We start from the raw sequence: 23,648 nt of genomic DNA, 5'->3' as shown, positions 1-23,648 counted from the left end.
CTAAAAAACAAACAAAAAACCCCTCTGAACCAGAAAATCAATAAAGATGGAAGTCATTTTGTCAGGCTGAGTGTTGAGAAAGTACAGTAACAAATATAGACTACTCTTTCTCAAAGTTTGTCAGTGAGCAGGAAGGGAGGACATAAATTTGTTGAGGAAGCAAGGTCAAGACAATTTTTTTTTTTAGAATGGGAAAACCTGAGTATGTTTATAGCCTGAGAGGAAGGAGGCAGAGAGATTGAAGATTTGTTTTATTAAGAACACAGAGGCCATTTGCCCTGAGCTCCCTCTTCGAACCTATTTTGAAGCCCTTTGATGTTAGCCTCTATTTTCCTGTCCTTTAGTCTGGTAAAGAAAGGGCCTATTCCTGGCTCGCCTTGGAATCCCCTCATTTCCTCCAGCAAATTACCCCTACACTCATCTCCTTTCTTTTCTTTATTCTTCAATGTCTTCCTATCTAATGGCTCCTTCCCTGTTGCCTACAAACAGGCACAGAGCTCACCCATTCTTTTTTCTTTTTTTTTTTTTAAGGCAATTGGGGTTGAGTGACTTGCCCAAGGCCACATAGCTAGTAAGTGCCAAGTGTGTGGTCTGAGGCTGGATTTGAACTCAGGTCCTCCTGACTTCAAGGCCAGTGCTCTACCCACTGCACCACCTAGCTGCCCCTCCTCCATTCATTTTTTTAGACTTAAATTTGTACTAATATATTTTGTTTTTACATCACCTATATTTCCCATTATATCCTTCCCCCTCACCAGAGTTTATAACAAAGAATAAAACTCTTTTAACAAAGAACAAAAACGGGGCAGCTAGGTGGTGTAGTAAATAGAGCACCAGCCCTGAAGTCAAAAGGACCCGAGTTCAGTTCCGGTCTCAGACCAAACACTTGATACTTACTGTCTGTGTGACCCTGGGCAATTCACTTAACCCCAACTGCCTAAAAAAAAAAAAGAATAAAAAGAGAAATAAAAAGTTTAGAAAAACCAACATGTCAAAGAGTCTGATATAGGAAGTGTTGTTTGCTCATAGTCCACTAAAGAAGGAGAGGGGGGCACATGCCCCTCATTTTTAAAAAACCTTCACTTGACCCTATCATCCCCTCAAGCTATAATCCTATATCTACTGAGAGAATTAATTTAGTATGATGAGATTATTATTAGACCATGAGATCCTTGAGAACAGGGACTATTTTTTGCCTTTCTTTGTATCCCCAATGCTTAGCATAGCACCTTGCACATAATAGATGCTTAATAAATGCTTAAGAAAAACTTGACTTGAACTAACATAGGGCACTAGACTTGGTTTTAGGAAGACTTGGGTTCAAATCCCAACTCAAATACTTACTACGTGACCCCAGGCAAATCATTTAACTTCTGTATGATTCAGTTTCCTTATCTGTAAAATAATGAGGCTGGACTCAACGACCAGTGAGTTCCTTTCTAGCTCTACATCTATTAGATTTAGATGGTTCTATCCTCCCTTTCACAGCCAGACTTAGAAAAATAGAAAAATATGGAAAAATAGAAGACATAGAAAAATATGTCTTTACTTATTGCCTCTGCTTCCTCTCTTCTCACTCACATCATATCCCTTTCAATCTAGTCTCCAGTCTTCTGATCTTTCCAAAGAAAAAGGCACCAAGTAGAGTTTTTTTTTTGTTCCCCACATATAGTACAACATTTTTCACATAATAGGAATTTAGCAAACATTTGTGGAATTGAATACGGAAAATTTGTGTTGAATGACCTCAATCTTGTCTGTGAGGTATATAATTTAAGGCAATCTGCTATTAAACTGGGAAGATTTTGGGACCTGAAAAAAGAGAAGAAAGCTCGCAGCATCCAAATTATATGTGTATATATGTATGGTATGTACGTATATGTGATGTTGCAATATATGCATACATACATTTATTCATATATATACATAGAAATATGTAAGTGTGTACATGTTTTTAAAGGCATAAAACAAAATGTATAGGATTACAAAGGAAACCAATTATATTGAAATACAGCTATCAAAATGTATTTTTTTGAAATAGGACCTCAGATTAAGAAATCCTTTTCTAGACTGTCATCTTTTTGGAGCCTGACTCTGTTATTCAATATTTTGTATTAGATATTTCTTTCAATTCCCCGTTATCTACAAACATGACAAGCTGACCTTCTATTGCTTCATCTAAGTCACTGATTAAAAAAAATATTTAAATTATCTTCAGTTGCTTTCTCTGATCATTCAAGAGTAGGAATTGAGGCAGATGGCATGAGTTTCACATAACTGGGTATTAGTAGGGCATGAACGAGGGAAGGTCAATGGAATGAGGAATTCAAGGGTGTAGAAGAGGACATTACCAGAATAGATGCCCGTAAAGTCAAGACTGGATAGGAAAGGAAGTGAGGTCGAAAAAGGTTGTTGGGAAGGTAAACTAAAAAATTGAGATTCCCAAAGGTCACGATGAGTGCAAAGAATTAATGTGGGAAGTATGAGCACGGGACAGAGGTAGAAGGCCGAAGAACTATGGGTCAAGAAGAGAATTTCAGAGTTCAACATCTTAGAGATGAAGAGGTTTCATGTGATGTGAAGTTTGAGGTGGAACTGTTGAAGTGGGTGGCTAAGTAGAATGCCAATGAGTCATAAGATTTGAGTAACTCAAGGAATTGTGGGAATAGGGTGTTGGAAAGGACCCTGGTATTGACCCGGATATTGAGGTGTAAAGTTCATACCACATAAAGGAATGAAAAAGGAAGGTGGTGGCACAGGTGCCACAGCCATGGAGAAAAATATGGCAGTGTTCTGGAAGTTGAGAGATGTAGCAACAAGGATATAAGGTGCTAGGGGTGGATGGAATGAACTTCCAAGAGGTTGTTGAATGATGGTTATGAACAAGGGTCCAAAAGTAGCAGTGAGGAGTAAGGAATGTACTAAATTCACCTCCAGGTCTGGAGAGGCTCTGATAGTTTTATAGGCCAGCTTCCAAAGCTCCTTCCTTTATTTTACCACATGTAATCTTTACAACAACCCTATAGTTTAGGCAGGGCACAGAAGATATTAGTGATTATAATCTCTGTCTGACTCCATTTGAGTAGGCAAAGAAAGAAAGCAAAACAGGAAAGGTAGAAAGGCGAATTAAAACCTTTCTTCTGATTCCTCCCAAGCAGTAAGTATACCAGCTAAAGAAAAGATAGAAGCAGATGAGAAACTACTCCCTAAACTCATTTTATACCAATTCAACCGGTATCCCAAATGCCTCAATTTATAGCAATGGACTTTCTATCTAAATTAATAACAGATGAATTATGAAGATGATGGATTCGAATAAGCTAATGGAAGTTATTTTAGTAAGATATTAAATTTTACTTCATTGTTTTCTATAAAAGTTTGTTATATGTGATATCAAAGTATTTCAAATATTGTCATTTCAAGTTCCATCATTTCAAAAACTTTTGGTGATACCTTTTATTCTTTCATTACTTTTATTTCCAAGTATGTCTTTTCTACTCAGAGAACCCTTTGCAAGGAAGACTGAAAAAAAGAAAGAAAACAAAAGAGGTTAAGCAAAACTGACCAACGGAGTCTGATAGAAATATGACATTCCACATGTACAGTCCTCCATTTAGCTTTTGTTTTATTAAAGAAAATAAATTTTAATTATTTTGATAAAAGAAAAAAGAAAGAAAATTGGAGCAGCAGGTCACTTAAACCAGTTTTAGCAGTTTAGTGGTTGAGGGGCACATCCTAAACTCCTCACTGTCCTTCATCATTCATGTCTAGTCAGTCACCAGATCAGTAGATTCTATGTCAATGACACCTCTCCCACTTGTCGCCTTCTCTCTGCTTATATAGTCACCACCCTAGTCCTGGCCTTTATCACCTTTTCCCTGTTCTTTCAAACTGACCTCCTAATTGGTCTTCTTGCCTTCAGGATCTTCCCAGTTCAAGTCATCCTCCATATAGTTATTTGACAGCAAAAGGGAGAATGGACTGGAGTAGGGAGAAACTTGAGCAGGCCGACCAACCAGGAGGCCATTGCAGTAGTCCAAATGTGCAGTGAAGAGGACCTACAATAGGGTGGTGACAGTATTATTAGAAGAGAGAAGGAGACATTTACCAAAAATGTCACGAAGGTAAAATTGACAGGACTTAGAAACAGGTTGGATATGGAGGGGTGAGGTGGTAAGAAGCCAAATAGTCACCTAAATTGTGAGCCTAAGTGCTGGGACATTGGGTGTGCTATCAATAGTAATGGGCAGCTCAGAAGGGGGAAGAGTTTGGGGGAGAAAGATACTGCCTTAAATTTTGAACTGATTGAGTTCAAGATATTTTGGGGACATTTAATTTGAGATGCCCAATAGGCAATTAGAAATGCTGAAAAAATATATCTGGAGATAAGTTGATCTGAGAATTATCAGTATGGAGATGATAATTGAGACTGTGAGAGCTAATGAGATCACCAAGTGAAAGAGTCTAGAGAGAAAAGAGAAAAGGCCCTAGGACAGAGGCATGTGGACACCCAACATTAGTGGACATGACTCAGATGAAGATACAGCAAAGGAGACTGAGAAGGAGTGGTCAGATAGGTAGAAGGATGATCAGGTTCGGCTTGTCTTGCGTGAGAAGAGTGTATGAAGGAGAAGAGAGTGATGGTGTCAAAAGCTGCAGAGAGGTCAAGAAGAATGAGGACTGAGGAAAAAGCTGCTAGATTTGGCAGTCTGGAGAGAGTCATTTCAGTTGAAGGATGAAGTTGGAAGCCAGCCTGCAAAGAGCTAAGAAGAGGAAGAGAAAAGGAAGGGGAGGCACCAGTTACAGGCAACTTTCTCAAGGAGTTTAGCCACAAAACAGAGGAAAGACATGGGGTAATATCTAGTGGGGCTGGATGGATTAAGTGAGGTTTTTTTTTTTAGGAGACATGGACATATTCATAAGACAACAAGGAAGCATCTAATAGTCAGGGAGACATTGAAGACTAAGGAAAGAATGGAGATGATAAAGGGGGCAGTCCATTGGAGAAAACAGGATGGAATAGGATCACTTGTACAGGTAGAGGGCTTTGCTGGGGTAAAGAGAAGGACTTCTTTTTCATGTGATACAGAAGTGAAGGAAGACATAGTGGCAGAAGGCACATGGGTGATGTGAGATGGGGAGGGGAGGGAAAGAAGAGTGAGCTCTTGGAAAATGGCCTTAATTTTTTAAATGAAATATGAGGTAAGATTCTCAGTTGAGGAGAGGAAGCTGTAGGAGGTTTGAGGAGGATTGAAAAAGTTTGGAAAAGCCACTTTGGTGAGTGGGATAGTGACTCAATGAAGGAGGTGTGAAAGGGTTGCTTCACTTTAGCAAGGGCCCAGTTGAGAAACAGGCATCTGACTGACAATGTCACTCCCTCTTCCCTGCTCCCCACTTACATCTAGGATAACAGATCTCAAACATTTTGGTCTCAGGGCCCTCTAACACCCTTAACAATTATTGAGGATCCCTCAAAGAGCTTTTTTTCATATGAATTGTGTTTTCAATATTTACTGCATTAGAAATTAAAACATCAGTATTATGAAAAATTTTCACCTCAAAGACCCCCTGAAAGAGTTTTTGGGACCTACAGGAGTCCCTGAACCACACTTTGAGAGCTGCTGCTCTAGGATATAATACAAGCTCCTTTGTTTGGTATTGGAAACCTTTCCCACACTGGTTCCAGACCACCTTTCCAGGTTTATCAGACATTGCCACACCTTCACATACCCCATAATTCAGTCAAACTAACCTGTTTGCAATTCCTCACTTACAACACTGGCATCTGTCTCTATCACTTTAACAAGCTGTCACACACCACCACCCCCCCCCCCCCCCCCCCCCCCCCCCGCCTGAAATAACATTCCTTCTCATCACTGCTTCTTAAAATCTTTAGTTTCCTTTAATGCTTAATTGAAGTGCTGTCTCCAGAACTTCTCTGATTCCCATTCCTTCCAGCTGCTAGGGCATCTTCTCTTCCTTATATTGGTTTGGTTCATATATTATTTTTATGCATATGTATATCCCCAGCCCTCTCCCCCCACAAAAAAAAAAAGATTGAAAGGTCCATGAGGGCAGGGATTCTTTCATTTTTGTTTGTGTATCTCCAGTACCTGGATCCCCAGTCTCTGTATCCAGCACACCTGGAGCCTAACAGTCACTTAAATGTTTTTTTGATTGATAAACTGACCAAAGCACCTTGTGGCAGGTTACTAATTTAAAGGTTAGTTCTTTGAAGGGGTAAAAACCTCAAAGTTGAATCTGCAACTTTTACAAAGCATGAGAGCAAACATCTCAGTGACCTTCTTCCTTCCATAGGCCAGAACAAAGTCTATGTTCTGTCTAGGCCCTTCCAGGTGGAGGAAACAGAAGACACGTGGAATGAACAGTCAGTGCTCGCAGTGGAATGGAGCACTCTAGAAGGGAAGCAGCCCCGAACTTATTTGGAAACAGAATTCTTTCAAGTCATACATTTAAATTTCAAGCTGCGTTCACTTTTTTCTACAGGGAAACACACCCACCTTGGTTGTCAAGTGACGATTTCCTCAATTCATCATGGCCTTGGCTATCTCAGGATTCCTACAATTTATTCCTCAGCCCAGCAGCTCCAAAGCTTATCAAAGACCATTTTCTGGTGACTATGACAGACCGGTTAGTACTCTTCCCAGGCCCCCTTCCTCCCCACCAAGTTTAGACTCCATGGAAGATGGATAGGGCCCAGCAAGGACAAGCAATCAAACCTGGGCCTACTTCTTTCCTGCACTTCTCTCCAGAGAATAGAAAGTTCTTCCTCAGGGGGGCCATCAGGCATGAGACCATGAGACCCTGAGACCATCTGTATGTACCTGTTTCTGCTCATATTGCTTCCCCTGTAGAATGTGAGCTCCCTGAGGGTGGGAATTGTATTTGAGAGGCATGGCACACAATGAGAACTTAATAAATGCTTATTTGTTGATTAACAGTCTATCCTTAGTCATAAAATAATAATAGGAATAAAAGTAGAGGAAAAGAGGAGAGAAAATGGTCCCAGACAGATCTCAGTCCTTAGTCATACAAACCATCATGCCACTTCTCTACAATGCTAACTGTATCCCTTACTCACTCCCCAGAGCTGCTGACTGTGGGCCTGTGTATAGTCCATTGCCCTAAGGGAAACTACCTCCTAAGGAGCCTGGAGTCTGTTTTCAAATCTCTCTCCAAACCTGAGCTGAGATACGTTACCGTGCTGATCCACCTGGCATCCCAATTCTGTCTGGCTCATCCAGACCATTGCCAAGATCGTGACACTCTTCACTCCACTAATAGTGATTCATGCCCCCCTCCCCTGCCACCTATCCTTCCTTGAGAGAACCCAATAACTTTAGTAACTCCTCTGATTTGAAGGCCTTCCAATCAAAGAGGACCTTGGACTACACCTGTCTCATGAGCTTCGCTGCCAATCTCTCTGACTACTTCCTCATGATGAGGATGACTGCACCTGACACTTTGTCACTTCCATCTGGAAGGATAGACCCTGGGCAGTCCTGGGGTTCTCCAGTCTTTGGTGTCAGGGGCAAACTCCATCATTCTAGGGACGTCCCCACCCTAGCCCGATTCCTCTGTCTTTTCTACCACAAGATGCCTCCTGATTTGTTCCCCTCCCATTTCCAAAAGCTGATGGGGCAAAAAGAACCCATTCCCATAAGCCCCTCCCTTTTCTAGCAGGTGGGGGGGTTTACTTTTCCTTTGATGGTTCTTACAATGACCTAATGGACCAGTTCCAAGAAAATTACTAAGGCCTTCCTCATAACCCCCAAGCATTTGTTCGTACTGACATGCAACTTCTTTCAGACCATCTCCCCCTACAAGGTAACTCAGGATTACTTCAAGATTCTGGAACCTAGGCCTAGCAACCATCTGATTGTGATTCTGACAGAGCCAGCTGAAGTGATTCCAGTGCAGGTGCTATTGGGCACAGCCCTGGAAAAGCACTTCCAGTTACAGGAAGTTACGTAGAATTGGGTTACCAACTCTCTGGAGAGCCCAAACAGAGCAGCTGATACACGATAACAGATTCACTATTTGATGGGCGTTTTGACCTGAACCTTCAGAAAACTGTGACTGGGCACAGGGTAAGCTGTGTGAGGAATGTGGTAACTGCCTTTCAGGACGAGGCCTGGCTCATCTTCAGACATATCAACATCTGGGTAGATCGTGAGGAAATGGTGGGAAAGGCTGGGGCCAGACTCTCAGGGGACAGGGAATTAAAACCTTGAAATCAGCCTCAGATGTTTATTGGGGTCCTGTCTGGGTTTCTGTATCCTGTGCTTGGGAATTACAGACTGATGAGGGACCTCTCCACTCCTGGGGAGTTACATGACAATAAAGAGATGAGCAGCTAGGTAGGCCGGTGGATAGTATGCTGGGCCTGGAGTCAGGAAGATTCAACTTTGTGAGTTCAAATCTGGCCTCAGATGCTTACTAGCTGTGTGACCCTGGACAAGTCACTCAATCCTGTTTGCCTCAATTTCCTCATCTGTAAAATGAGCTGAAGAAGGAAATGACAAGCCACTCGGGTATCTTTGCCAAGAAAACCCCAAATAGAGTAAGTCATGAAGAGTTGGACAGGACTGAACAACAACAAGAAAGACACGCTGTAGCCTTCCCTGACTTTCTTTCAGACCTCTCAACTTCTAAGCTTCCTTTCACAGGAGGTCAACGCTCTCCATACTGGCAGAAAATGAGCCTGAGAACAGCAATTTCAGTCCATTTCAGCTCTATGGGGCCCTGGAGCCAAGTTTAACTCATTAGACAGTGAGCAGTTCAAAGGCCTTTCTTTCTATCTTGAGCTCTAAGCTCAGTATCTGGCTCAGAGTAGGCACTTAATAAATACGTATAGACTGATAGACAATATCACCATACCAAAAGATACAAAGGCAAAAAGAGAAAATCCCTGCTTTTGAGGAGTTTATGTTCTAAAGGGGTGGGGGGAAAAGGATGAGAGAAAGAGCATAGATGTAGTAAGTACCACAGAGCTGTGTAACAAAGCCCAGGCAGTCCTCATGCAGCATGTAGAGAGTTAGAGCTGGAATGCCCTATTCCACATGTCAGGGAGACTAGAATTCCACCTTTGTGGGGAGCAGGAGGATGGTCATGGAGCAGTGATCACTCTCTTGTTTTCCTATCTTCAAGAAAGGTATTATTGAATATAGGAAATGGGGTACAGAAGTCTATCCTGCCCTACAGGAAAATAGAAGGGGAAGGGGATAAGAGAAGGGGAGAGAGATAGAAGAGAGGACAGAGTAGGGGAAGGGATATTCAGAATGCACGACATCTTGGGGTGGGGGAGGGGGAGATGGGGTAAAAATTTGGAACTCAAAAACTTGTGGAAGGGAATGTTGAAAACTAAAAATAAATAAATTTATATTAAAACAAAATAAATGTCTCTATACCAATGAAAAAAAAAAGAAAGGTATTATTGGGCTTTGGAAAACATCTATTAAATCACACACCAGGTATTTGTGGTAGAGGGATATTATTCTTTTGGGAGTTCAAGATAAAAGCCACTTTCCCTGGTTGTTGGGGGAGGGAGAAGGGGGACCACCCAGATCTGGAAAGTAAATTACCTCAATCTTGGACAATTCAGCTTTCTTCCTACTAAACACTTATTTTGTTATTTGTTCAGTGGCATCCACTCCTTATGACCCCTTTTGGGATTTTCTTGGCAAAGATACCCGAGTAGTTTGCCATTTCCTTCTCCAGTTCATTTTACAGATGAGGAAACTGAGGCAAACAGGGTTAAATGACTTGTCTAGTGTCCTACAGCTAGTGTCTGAAGCCAGATTTGAACTCAGGAAGATGAGTGAGTCTTAACAACCCTAGGCCCTGGCACTACTGCCCTTAAACCCTCATTTCGCACAAAAGACAATCACAGATATCAGCAAGTATTTATCAAAGTCAGCAATAAAACAATAATGGGTAAGTCCTATAAAGATTCCTTTAGGTGTTAAGACACTTAAGAATTGGGAGCTCTTTGACCTGGAAGTGTGATATAATCTCAGCTCAGCTAGGGAGAGATTGTTGGCCTTGTGATCAGAAAGATTCCAAGAGAGGTAAAACTATGACATCAGAGACTTGGGGATCAAAGGACCATAGATAGAAGAAGGCTTAGAAGGGACCTTAGAAACCAGCTAAGTCCAATCTCTTCATTTTACTGATGGGAAAACTTAAGGCACAGGAAGATTAAATGATATCGATCAACTAATAGCATTTATCAAGACCCTATTATGTGTCAGGCTTTATGTTAAATTCTGGGATTAGAAAGGCAGAAAAAAAAGGAAAAACAAAACAAAACAATCACCACCTTCTATGGGGAGATTGTCCTAAAGGTCCACAGATAGTAACAGAGCAAGAATTCCAACCCAGATATTTGGACCCCAGAGTCAGGACTCACTCCATTGTCAGGTTCTTCTAGTTGGGGATCAAAGCAAGCCTTTTAACCTATCTTAGCCTCAATAATAATAGCATCTACCTCCCAGAATTGTTGGATCAAGTGAGATGGGATTTGTAAAGTCCTTTGCAAACCTTAAAGGACTCTCTCTCTCTATATATATATATATGTATGTATATATATATATATATTTTTTTTTGGTTTTTTAGGCAATTGGGGTTAAGTGACTTGCCCAGGGTCACACAGCTAGTACGTGTCAAGTGTTTGGTCTGAAGCTGGATTTGAACTCAGGTCCTCCTGACTTCAGGACCAGTGCTGTATCCACTGCGCCACCTAGCTGCCCCCTTAAAGGACTATATAAATGCTAGCTATTACTACTATCATTATCATTATTGTTATCAAGGAAAGTTTCATGGATTGGGTGCCTTTGAATAAGGTCAAAGAAAGGATTTCAATAGTCTAAAATGTGGGGAAGGAGTCCATTCCAGGAACAAGGAATGCCATGTACAAATGCATAGAGGTAGGAGACTACAGAATGAGATGGGAGAATGGTTACTAGCCCAGTTTGGTTGAAACACAGTGTGTGGGGCAGAATTGTTTGGAATGAGGTCGTCTGTTAGAACCACATTATGAAGGACCTTGAATACCTGTAGGATAAGGAGTTTACATTTTATCCTGTTAGGCAATGAGGATCTATGGAAAGTTTTTGAGTAAAGCAACTTGGCATAGATTTGTGAATTAGTAAGATTATTTTGGCAGCAAAGTAAAGGATGAATTAGAAGAGGAAGAAATTGGAGGCAGAAAGACCAGTTGGAAGCCAATACAATATTTTAGGATAGAGCTAGTATACCTGGTAGTATAACAGGTAGGGAAGGGACTTAAGATGATATATGTAGAGCTGGAAGGGGCCATAGAGGTCATCAAGTCTAACCCTCTGATTTTACAGATGAGGAAACTGAGGCCCAGAGAAGAAAAGAGACAACCTAAATGTATATAGGCCGTAATGATAATAGCTAGCATTTATATGGTGCTTTAATGTTTGCAAAGTGCTTTATAAATAATATCTCATTCTATCCTCACAACACTCCTGGGAGGGAGGTGCTATTATGGGGGTGGTGGGGTATGGAAAGAGAATAAACATTTATTAAGTGTCTAGTACATACCAGGCACTGTGCAAGGTGCCTCATAAATATTTTCTCATTTGATCCTCACTACAACCCTGTGAGTAGCGATCATAATAATGATCCCCATTTTACAACTGAAGAAACTGATGTGGACAGTGACTAAGTGACTTGCCCAGGGTCACACAGCTAATAACTGTCTGAGGGCAGATTTGAACTCAAGTCTTCCTGACTCTGGGCCCAATGTCTTATCCACTGTACCACCTAGCTATTATATCATATATTAGCTCAAACAAGACAGTATTTATAAAGTGCTTAGCACAGTGCTTGCGCGTGGTAGGTGCTTAATAAATACTAGTTCTTTGTTACCCATTTTACAGATGAGGAATCTGAGGCAAAAAGAGGTTAAATGACTTGCCTAGGGCCCCATGGCTAGTAAGTGTCTGACACAGGATTCAAACTCAAATATTCTTGACTCTGGCATAGCATTATATCCAATAGACCATCTAGCTGCCTATTACTGTTAGATGCTAGCTATTGGGAAAAGAGGCCAGGAAAGCCAGTAAGTCAAGGCCAGCAGGGAGGGCATTCCAGGAATTTGGGTTAAGAGCGAAAAGGCACCAAGGGGAGAAGACAGAAGGTGTAATGTGGAAGAGCTAGAAAGGGAAGATACTGTCATCAGAGGGGCAAATTTATTTACTTTTATTCATTTTTGCCATTTTGCTCAGTTTCTACCATTGAACTCCTTATGGAATTAATCTTCAAGAGATTCTTTCAAATGTCAATTACTACTGTCTTACTGCTGCAAACATCCCATTTTCTCCTTTCTAATACTTGGAGAGAAAGACAGAGAGAGACAGAGAGAGAAGAGAGAGAGAGGAGAGAGACAGAGACAGAGAGAGACAGAGAGAGACAGAGAGAGACAGAGAGAGAGAGAGGAGAAAGAGACAGAGAGAGGAAGGGGAAGGGAGGGGAGGGAGGAAGAGGACAAACAGACAGAGAGAGAGATGCAGCAATAGACAGACACGACAACAAAGAGCCAGATAGAGAGGCCGAGACTTTGGAAGTAACATACATGGAGGATTCATAAAATGGTAATTAGGCAAAGTGATGCCAGACAAAATCTGGCTAATGGCTAACTACATTGTCCCCCATCTGGAAGGGCACTAGGAGTCTGGATCCAGTCTCTCTAGCTGGGTGTAACAGAAGGAGCTCTCCTGCTTCTGGATCCATTCCCCGAATATTTAGGTGCAGGCTCCTTAACCTAGGACCTCTCAAATCCCTTTGATGTTTCCCACCAGCCACACCCTTGTTGTATCCAAGGGCTCTTCCTCGCTAAGTTATTGACTCATCAGCCCTTCACTGTCTGCTCCACACACCCTTGGCCTCAGGTTCCACTATACTCCTTCAAATAGTCAGTACCAAGCTCTCTCACAAATGCATCTACAGGCCTAACTTCACCCAAGTCACCCAAGTCATCAGCAGCCCCAAAGAAACTCATTGACTCTCTTAACTGAGCCCAAGAATTTGCAAATATGCTAAAAGAAGCAGGCAGCTGCGGGCAACAGTAGCGTGGCTGTGGGTGTCCACTCCTTCCAAGCCAGCAGTCTGCTTTTCAACTCTGGACTTCCCCCAGGGTCTAACAAAATCTTCTAACTTGTTCACTGCCCAGTTTTACTCTCCCACTTTTCATTTATTTATACAGCCACTTTTGTTACAGTATTATTCTCTAAATAGTTGGATGAAGTGGCAGACTTTCCCTTTTTTCTTTTTGCTCTATCCAGAAGATAGCTCTCTTCCTTGCACAATGGATCTGGCCTTTAAAGGTTTACAACTAAAATTAGTTTGGGCTTTTTTTTTTCAATGGCTGTCTTTAAATGACTGCTCAAAACTTTATAAAAGTTAAAAATTAATGGTGATCATCCTTCAACTTTCATTAATCTACTCTATGCAAGTTATTGCGTGAAGCCTTTCATCAGACTAAATCCTTCACTAAAAGTATTTGCTCTTAACTTTCTTCTAAAACTGTGTGTTGATCTCTTTGTTTTTATATCATCTTCATTTCTGAATAATATCCCTTCTCACTCCCCTCCCAGGCAAATATCCCTAAACAGTACAGTTTCATAGAGTCATAGAACCTCTGAGCTGAAAAGTATCTCAGCGGTTATCTCATCCAACCCTACCAGGAGAGATCCCTCTCTCCACAGCACTCTTGACAGATGGTTAATCTAACCTCGCTTTCCCGCTTCAAATGTACTATTTATGACTCCCATGTCTATGTCATCCACAGAACTTATAAGCAAACCTTTTCTATGTCTATCCAAGCCATCGCTCAAAATGTTGAATGGGACAGGGACAAGGACAAAGTCCTATGGCCTATTTTACTTTTTTTGGTGAGGCAATTGGGGTTAAGTGACTTAGCCAGATTCACACAGCTAGTGAGTGTCAAGTGTCTGATCCCGAATTTGAACTCAGGTCCTCCTGACTCCAGGGCTGGTGCTCTATCCACTGCACCACCTAGCTGCCCCCTCCTATGGTATATTGCTAGAAACTTCCCTTCATGTTGACATGGATTCATTAAGCAAATTCTTTGGCTATGCCTCTTTAAGTAGCTGTAACTAGTGAGCTAATTTGCTATAATAATCCCATTTTTAGGTGGTGCTCCTCAAATCTTATGTTTCTGCCATTTGGATCTTGGATACTGTAAACTATTCCCCTCAGATGATCAGTTTACCACGTCCCAAATCTGCACTGTTGCTCAGGCCAGACCTCATCCCCTGTCCTCTAGTCTATGTGCATAGATTCACTCTCTTTCCTCTCTAGCTCAAATAGAGGAAAGAGCTACTTGCCATATGAAAGAAAATTTTTGTTCTCATTTGAGATTTGCTCCCTTTCCTGCCTTATTTTTGGTGGTCTTTGTTGTTTAATGCTGCCTTTAGGTTGGGGGTAGACCAGGTGCAGACCTGGTTGCCTAAACTTTATGAATGATTTAATGGATATATTCCATTCAGCCTGCTGTGTCTTCCTTTCTTAGCTCTACATCCACTTTCCTGACTTCTTTTCACCCTTCCCTTTTCTCTCTTTTCAGGTCCTCCTTTCTTTTCCATCTCATAAAAGCCTAGAATCTTAAGACTTGGAAGCAACTTCATCAGGGGTCTAATTGTTGTTGTTGAGTTGTTTTTCAGTCATGTCTGACTCTTCATGATCCCACTTGGGGTTTTCTTGGCAAAGATACTGGGGTGGTTTGCCATTTCTTTCTCCAGCTCATTTTACAGATGAGGAAACTGAGGCAAACAGGGTTAAATGACTTGTCCAGGGTCACACAGCTAGTATGTGTCTGAGGCCAGATTTGGACTCAGGTGGGTGAGTCTTCCTGACTCCAGGGCCCACACTCTATCCCCTGTGCCACTTAGCTGCCCAAAGGGATGGAATACAGCTCCCTAATTTTAATAGATGAGGAAACTGAGGATCAGAGGTGTGGTGAGCTTGGCCCTGGTCATATAGCTAGTGACAGAGCTGTGACTAAAATGCTGAGTCTGCTTAATACATGGTTATTGAACGGATGAATGAACCAGGTCTTCTCTGTTTCTTCAGACTTGTCCTGACTCACCCTCCTTTCCACTCTTCCCAGTCCCTTCCCTTCCCTCTCCTTTGATCTCCTCATCATAGCTGCCATTTGAATCCTACCCTTTCATCTTTAGGATCATATCTCTCTCCCTGGAGATGTTTGGGAGTCATTCCATCCACTGCAAGAGACCTGAAAGTCAAAAGCAACTATTTAGTTTCTCCAATGGACTTGACAAGAAAAATGCCATTGAAGTATTTTCCTGGCATGGGTTAGAGAGGAAAGGGAGCTCAGTGCTTGGGGACCTGGGAGAGGATAAACACCAGCAGCAGCTTACCAGAAGAGAATCCGATGGGTTTAGATTGTAAGCTCCTTGAGAAGAGGGACTGTCTTTTATTATTATTATTATTATTATTATTATTATTATTATTATTATTAATATTAGCACAGTGCTTGGCATGCAGTAGGCACTTAACAAATATCGATTGATTATTTTTTCTTTTTAGAGGTGATCAGGGTTAAGTGACTTGCCCAGGGTCACACAGCTAGTAAGTGACTGAGGACAGATTAGAACTCAGGTCCTGGATTGATTGATTATTAATTGTATCCCTAGCACTTGGTACTATGTCTGACACATAGTAGGATCTTAATAGATATTTATTGAATTGGGTTAGATGGAAGCCAAGATTAGGAAAGCTAGAGGTGGGTTGGAGAGGGTGATCAATTATCATAGCCCAGGAATAGGGAACCTGAAGCCTTGAGGCCACATGTGGCCTTCTAGGTCCTTGGGTGCAGCCTTTTGACTGAGTCCAAGTTTTACAGAACACAGGCTTTTATTAAGGGGATTTATTCTGCGAAATTTGGATTCAGTCAAAGGGATGCACTTGAGGACCTAGAGGGCCACCTGTGGCCTCGAGGCCATAGGTTCACCACCCCTGTTATAGTCTTTGCAAAGGAGGGGAAAACAAAGCTGGAGATGGTGCTGTAGAAAGAATTGTGGACCCCCTTCAGGTGAGAAAATCAACACAGGCTCAGAGAGGGCAAATGATTTCCCTAAAGTCACAATTAACCAAGGGGCAGTAGTAGACACAGAGTTCCAGGCAATAGAAGTACAGCGAAGTAAGGAAATTAGTCGTGATGCTGTAGTCTTTGATTTACCATAGCAACTAGCACACGGACCAACTCAGTCAGCCTCAGGGCTGTGGAGATGCCCATTTGTTCAGGAACAGAAGTTTCTACAGTCCCCTTTCCCCATCATTTCTTGATTCATGACTCACTACTGATAAGGGCCAGTATAATACTGAGAGTCATCCTGGGTGGGGCTACTGGATGGCACAAGACAGAGAAGTTGGCTGTAAAGGTGAAGCTACCAGGGAGTTCTCATCATGTGGGAAGTATGAGGTCTAAATCATTTATGGAGGCTGACAATCCAGATGAAACTCCCTGTCTCTCTTAATGCCCCATTTCCCTGTCCTTGGGCTAAATCCAGCTTTCATCAGCTTTCAATTCACCAAACATTGATTAAAGGCCTACTATATTAGGCTCAAGGAAACTGTTACTGTCCTCAGATTGCTGGGAGGTTGACCTGTGGAGCAATCTCCTTTTAGATCACCCCACCTCATCTTCTGATCACAGCCCCTCATCCTCCAATTGGTATTCTAAATACATTTCCAAATGCCTCCATTTGGGGAGAAGCTTAGGAGTATTTGAAACCTTTTCCCCCTCTTTCTTTCTTTCTTTCTTTCTTTCTTTCTTTCTTTCTTTCTTTCTTTCTTTCTTTCTTTCTTTCTTTCTTTCTTTCTTTCTTTCTTTCCTTCCTTCTTTCTTTCTTTCTTTCTTTCTTTCTTTCTTTCTTTCTTTCTTTCTTTCTTTCTTTCTTTCTTTCTTTTTTAATTTTATTTATTTATTTATTGATAGCCAGCCTGAGTTATATGGTTCTGTAAAGATGAGTCTGGAATCTAGGTCCAAAGGGCAGTTTGGCAACATGTATATAATGTCAGACTTGAAGTCAGGAAAGCCTGAGTTTGATTCTACCCTCAATAACCCATTGGGTGACCCTGGACAAATCACTTGACTTCTCTGACCCTTAGTTTTTTCATCTCTAATAATATTTACCTCTTAGTGTTGTCATGATGATCCAGTGGCATAATATACATAAATTCTTTTGCAAATCTTAAAGCACTATATGTTAGATGATTTAACAACAACTAGATTCAGTTCTGCAGGAAAATGGTCCCCTAAATGCAGAGGTCAGGTTCTTTTTCTTGAACTCTTTGCCTTTTTATGACCTAATCCTGGAGCCGGGAGAGAATGTTAAAAATTTCTGTTTCTCTCATGTCTAGGGTCTCCACAAAAAAGAGACTATTAGAAGTATTTCATGTACAGTGTAAGTCAATTTTAGGACAGAAATTCAAAGCAATTTATTTCTCCACAAAAAAAATAAAGAAATTTTAAACACAAAGGGATCTCAAGCATTTATTTACAAACAACAACAAAACCCCATAAACATAAAGCAGTAGCTAGTAACTATTATATTCTCTTAAATATTCTATATTTAAAATATTAAAACATATTTTAAGAAAGCATGTTGTGGGACAGTTGAATGTACATCATACATTCAATCTTCAGTTCTGCACTGTTCAAACAATTCCTTCCACACCCATGTCTTCCAGCATGCAGGCAAGTAGGTGGTCTCATCCTCCTGCCAATGGTCATCTTATTTAAGAAAGGCTTCAATAATTGCTGGAGGCTGGAGATGTAGTGTCAAGTTTAGGCAAACTTATATATGCTTTATAAAGTTGCCAAGGGCTATGAGTCAGAGGTGCCGAACTCTAGGCTCAGTAAAGCTCCTAAGCTTGGCTTGAACCAAATTAAATTTTAATTTGGAGATGTTTAACAAAAATATAAATAAAAATACAATATAACACAGACAGTGTTTATTTGTGATTTTCGAAGTTTATGTGCTGCCCACAAGGATTCATTTATATTTGAGCTTGATGCTACTGCTATAAACCACCATATAATCAGCGTGAAGGAAGAGTGGTCTCTCCCAAATCACTTCACAGGACACCCAGGGAGAGAGCTATACATACATTCTAGGAAAGAAGCTATTTCCCTTTTTAAAACCTACTGAGTGGGTGAGTAGTTCTTCCTGGCTCAGTGACCAATCTTCTTGATGCAGACATCTCTTGCCATGGGATCAAGAGACCAGTAGGGCCTTGCTTAGTCATTCCACAGTACCCCAAATCTTTAGCATTGAGCCACCAGTATCTAAATGAATTCTGCAGGATACACATGAAATACACTCCCATCCAACCCTCATTACATTACATTATTACATTATATCACATTACATTATTAGACAAGAGTTGAAAGAACTTCTCTATGAGACCACAGACTTGCTGTTCTCTTCTCTATTAACAGATCAGCTTGCCTAGCTTTCCTTTGCCATTTTTTTCGTGCCTATCTTTTCAACAGAACTGTCAAGACAACCAAACTCCTCCCCATCTAGGACCATTCTATCCACTGATGGTGACACCAACGGATACAGAAGAAGAGTAAAAACAGTACTTTGATTTAGCAAATATTGTTAGGCCTGGGAACACAGAGACATGTGACACACCTGTTCTTGAAGTGTTTACTATCTAATCTAATCCAATAGGGGAAACAGAAGTGTTACGACATAGGAGACAAGAAGTGTAAATGAGAAGTCCTGACAAAGTGCTATGAAGAATTTGGGGTGGGCAAGATCACTTAAAAGGATTTGAAGGTGGATTTGGATTCATCCAGCTCCAGGATCTTGGAGAGCCTTCCTTCCTCCCTTTCCAAGCTGCTGTAGGAGCCGTCAGAGTCAGTGGTCCACAGCATCTATGCCACAAGGGTGAAAAGGCTATAGAAGAAGGTGAGGGAACAGATTTAACTAGACCAAGGCATAGAGGGTATAACTCCCATTTCTAAGCAGGCTACTGGCACAGCAGAAGACACCCAGAAAAATCTTGTTTATAAGGAGACTATGAGGTCAGAAAGAGGCTATAACTCCTCATTTTTTTTCTCTGACTCAGCTACCACAACCTTAATTTGGAAGACCAAGGTCACCCACCGCACCCTGGGCCATTGGCAGTCGTCTTGACTTTTGTCTTGCCACTGGACTTCAGCGACTCTGGAGGAAAGTGAGGCTGATGACTTTGTGCAGTTCTGCCTCACTTAAGTCCTCATAATGTTACTCAATAGTTGAGTCCCTAGAAAGGTACTGCTATTCTTGAGGTTCTAGAAGTAACCCTGTATCACTATACTTTTAACACATGGGACTCCTGAGCTCCCACCTGTGTACTTCAGCTAGTAGGTTCAACTAGCTCTTATTAAAAGCATTTACTAAGATAATACAGCAAGAGCAGTTGATAGAAAATAGCTTTTCTTTCATCCTAGGAAAAATTCTCTAACAAATACCAATAGGATCCATAGGGGAAATGGGCATGAATCTAGATGTCAATGGTAGTGAAGCATACATGTAGCATATATGTGTGGCAAAGGGTCACTCACAACTTCCAGTACTTCAGAACCAAGAAGTTCTTTACCTGTTTTTTTGTTTGTTTTCTGATGAGGCAATTGGGGTTAAGTGACTTGCCCAAGGTCACACAGCTAGTGAGTGTTATGTGTCTGAGGCCAAATTTGAACTCAGGACCTCCTGACTCCAGGGCCAGTGTTCTATGCACTACGCCACCTAGCTGCCCCAGAAGTTCTTTATCTGGGCCTGGCATCTTCACAGAGTTCTCCTTGGGGTATATCTCTAACAATACTCTGCATGTACTTATGCTCCCTGTTTGATGGGATTTTGTTCAAAATTTTTGAGTAAATGTTCATTAATGATTTTGATCTATGGTTTTCTTTCCGTGTTTTATATTTCCCTGGTTTAGGTATTAGGACTATATTTATCTCATAAAAAGATTCTTTTCTTTCTCAGTCTTTGAGAATAATTTGTGTGAAGTATAGGTACTCACTGTTCTTTAAATGTTTAATAGGATTCTCTTATGAATCCATCAGGACCAGAAGTTTTATACACACATATACATATACACATACACACATATATACATATATATGTGTGTATGTGTTCTTTTACTGTCCAATTTAGAAGATACCCAAAATCTTTTAACTTTAGTTCCTCCAGAAATTTGTTCAGGCCCATATTTTCCCTTTTGTTTATCTTTCTGTTAGATTTATTCAAACCAGATAGAGGGATAGTGAAGTCTACTGTCATGACTATGTTACTGTTTATGTGTTTTTGAAGCTCAGATCATGTTTCCTCTATGAATTTGGAACATACAAATTTATTACTGATACTGGTTTGTTGTCTGTGTTGTTTATTGTCTTTTCAGTATAATAGTTCTCTTATTTATCCCTTTTTTATTTTTGGAATGTTTGTTTTTTCTCTGATAACATCGAGGCAACTCCTGTTTTTTTGGGGGTTCATTTCATGTACAGTAAATTTTTTTTCCATTACCTCAGTTTTATTTTGTGTATATCTATTTTTAAAGCATGTTTCTTGTAAACAACAGATTGCAGAGTTTTGTTTTCTTATCCAATCTGTCCCATTTTTTGTTTTATTGGATTGTTTAATCCATTTACATTTAAAGTTATGAGAGTTAGGTTAACATTTTCCTCCATCTGTTTCTAAAATTGGCTTTTTTTCAAGTAATGTTTTTTTTTTTTCCCTCTGTTTTCTACTATAAACACAGTATCACTTTCCTTCTGTTACTTTTATCTTTTTTTAAGGTGGCCCTGTTCCCACTGGGTCCCTTCCCCAAACTCTTAATGCCCTTTTCTCATTTGTAACTTTTTTCCCTTTAGGGTTTTGTTTATTAGTTCCTCTCTTTTGCTTTTATCTAGTTATATATTTCTTCCCCCTCTTTGTTCTTCATAGTTAGTCACATGTATTCCCCCTTTCTCTGCTTCCCTTCAGCCAGTCCTGCTCATTAGCTTTTTCAATTTCATTTTTTTTTTGGTGCCCCTTTCCAAAGAGGATTTCTCTTACTCTCTTCATCATCCAGATTCTCTTTCTGTTTACTCTAGACCCACATTCTTTGATTCATGATCCTTACAATCATATGGTCTCTCTCTTTTCTCTGCATTCCTCATAGAAAGCTTCCAACATACCCATTCTAGACTCTCATCTATGTGCTTTCTGCCATTGCCTTGGAGAGGTTACCATTAGATTCCCCTTTTCCATTATGCCTCACTTTCTGAACAACGGCAATTATTGAAGGTGTCAGAGAGGTCACTGCCCCATGGGATGTCACCTCCCCCCCCCCCACTAATCGATGCCCTCTCTTGTTGACCTTTTTTTTCTACATCTTCCTGTGAATCTTCTCCTTGAGTCCATACTCTCCCACTCCCCCTAGTGCTAGTTGCCCCCAGGATCCCAACTCCCTCCCTCCCAGGACAAGTGGACTTTTCAAAGACTAAATTCCCCAGGCCTCATCCAGTGTAAGTTTATCATCTCCTTTCATCCACAGGAGCATTCACTCCCACCTCCAAAGTAAGGCCTCCTTTCTTTACCTCACCTCCTTTTCAGTCTTTCTTCCTCTTCCACTGTTCTGTAGGCTCTTCTCTTTCTGAGACCATCTAACTTTCTGCTCATTGCTAGCTGTAGATTTGACCCCGAGGCATCACTTATTTCTCTCTATACCTCTGCGCCCTCCACCCTTTCCTATGCCCTCTTATATTGTGATGGAGTCCCCCCAAAGCAGCATTCACCTGTAGGCAGGGTATTGTCAGGTTCTGTCCTTGTCCTCTCTTTACTGTTACCTCTGCCAGATTTCTGCCTTCAACTCTATCTCCTTGTGTACACTTAGAAAGAAGCTCTTACCGGTCTTTTGTTTTCACTCTATTGCTGTTGCTTTCCTTGCCTGCTGCATGCATTCCCTCCTCAGACATTTCTGTCATTTGGGGTATTCAAGAACAAAATGATCTCTTGTGTTCTTTCTAAAAAAGAGTCAAACTCTTCTTTATTATTGAAAATCCACGAAGCATACTATTTGCTATTCTTTTTTTTCTCTTCTGTTGAGTTTTGTTTCCTCTTTCTGGTGGTTGTTCCTATTGGTTCTAATTCTTACTTACAACATCACTAATGTGAAAATATGTTTAATAAGAATGTATACATATAGCCTATGTCAGATTGTGTGCCGTCTTGGTGGGAGGAGAAAGGGGGAGAAAAATTTTAAACTCAAAAGCTTATGGAAGTGATTGTTGATAAACCAAAATAAATTAATTTCAAAAAAAAAGAAAGAAAACCTACCTTTTCCCCTTGTGGTTAAACTCAGATGTGCACATCACCCTGGGCTGCATCATGAGCTCCATTGCTCTTATGAGCACATCGATCCATTCCCTTCTCCTTTTTCTAGTGGGTGCAGGACAGACTTGTGTTATCTGAATGCCCTTTCCTTTGTATTTTGAGGTCTTTTCCCTGATGGCTTGCAGAACTTATTTCTGAATCGAATTGTTAAATTTAGCCACTATGTGTCTTGGAGTTTGCAGCATTGGGTTTTTTCCCAGAGGTAATCTATGAATTCTTTCAAAAGGGATTTCATTTTCTGTTTCAGAAGTTCTGGGCAGTCCTCTCCTATTATTTCCTTCATTGTGGTGTTAGGGTTTTTCGCCCTGTCGCATTCTTCTGGGAAATCTATGATCCTTAGATTGTCTCTGTGCATCCTCTTTTAGAGATCTGCGTGTTTTGCTTGTATAGTGGGCATATTTTCTTTGAATATGCTTTTTGCTTCTCTTCTTCTAGATTGTCCTTCACTTCTGTGTTTTTGCACTTCTAATCTATTGTTCTCTCTTTTGTTTCTTTGGTGACGCTCTACCATTACAGATTCAATAGTTTCTGTTCTGCTCATTATTTTTACTGTGTGAGATGTAAATTCTGTTCTCGTAATTCTCTTTTTTCTCTTAAACCACTCAGGGACAGTGTGTTATAGTTCTATGTTCTCCTCAAATTCCACAGGCTCCTCTTGGATCATCTTCCTTTATTTTGCAGTATTTATGCATAGATGCCTGAACTCATTTACTAGATCTGGAAGCCATATTTCCTTCTGTTGTTACTGTTTTCCCCATTGATTTATCTGTGAAGGTCTTTGAGATTTCTTCTTCCAAAAATCTTTGAGATACTTTCAACCTTCCTTCTACCATCACCCCCCCTCCCTTTATTTTCCTTATCACTCACTTCCTGGCTCCTTCCTCTCTGATTGTGGTTTCCTTGGGGGCTAGATCTCAAAGCATCTCAGCCTCTTCTCACACTGAGCAATTCACTCTTCACCAGACTAGGTCTCCGCCTCAAGTGACTTTTGGCTGGTGAGAACTAGTCCCTGCTGGGTGCTGTGTTCTTTCCCTCAGGTTTCGTGGAATGCTACACAGTGCGTTGAACAATGTTCTGTCCCACTCCCTCTGTTTCTTAGTTCTCTGGCCTGGCACCAATATCCAGAGCCTGTTTCCCCTGGCACAGGCAGTTCATAGCTTTGCCACTCTGGTGCTTCCAGGG

The 23,648-nt window shown here is 41.0% G+C and overlaps 1 long non-coding RNA gene across 1 annotated transcript in view; it reads left to right on the top strand.

Annotated features, from left to right (window-relative positions):
* Positions 1 to 7,928: 7,928 nt before the first annotated feature.
* Positions 7,929 to 23,648, top strand: part of LOC110219674 (uncharacterized) — a 29,023-nt gene continuing 13,303 nt past the window's right edge. The window contains exon 1 of the long non-coding RNA XR_002327723.2: positions 7,929 to 8,111. This is a non-coding gene — a long non-coding RNA (uncharacterized LOC110219674). The remainder of the gene's footprint in view (positions 8,112 to 23,648) is intronic.

The sequence above is a fragment of the Phascolarctos cinereus genome, unplaced genomic scaffold, assembly GCF_003287225.1.
Source record: "Phascolarctos cinereus isolate Bilbo 61053 unplaced genomic scaffold, phaCin_HiC Scaffold_5;HRSCAF=322, whole genome shotgun sequence".
Taxonomy (NCBI): Eukaryota; Metazoa; Chordata; class Mammalia; order Diprotodontia; family Phascolarctidae; genus Phascolarctos; species Phascolarctos cinereus.
The sequence above is the reverse complement of the archived record's forward strand: the minus strand, read 5'-3'. Positions and strand labels throughout refer to the sequence as shown.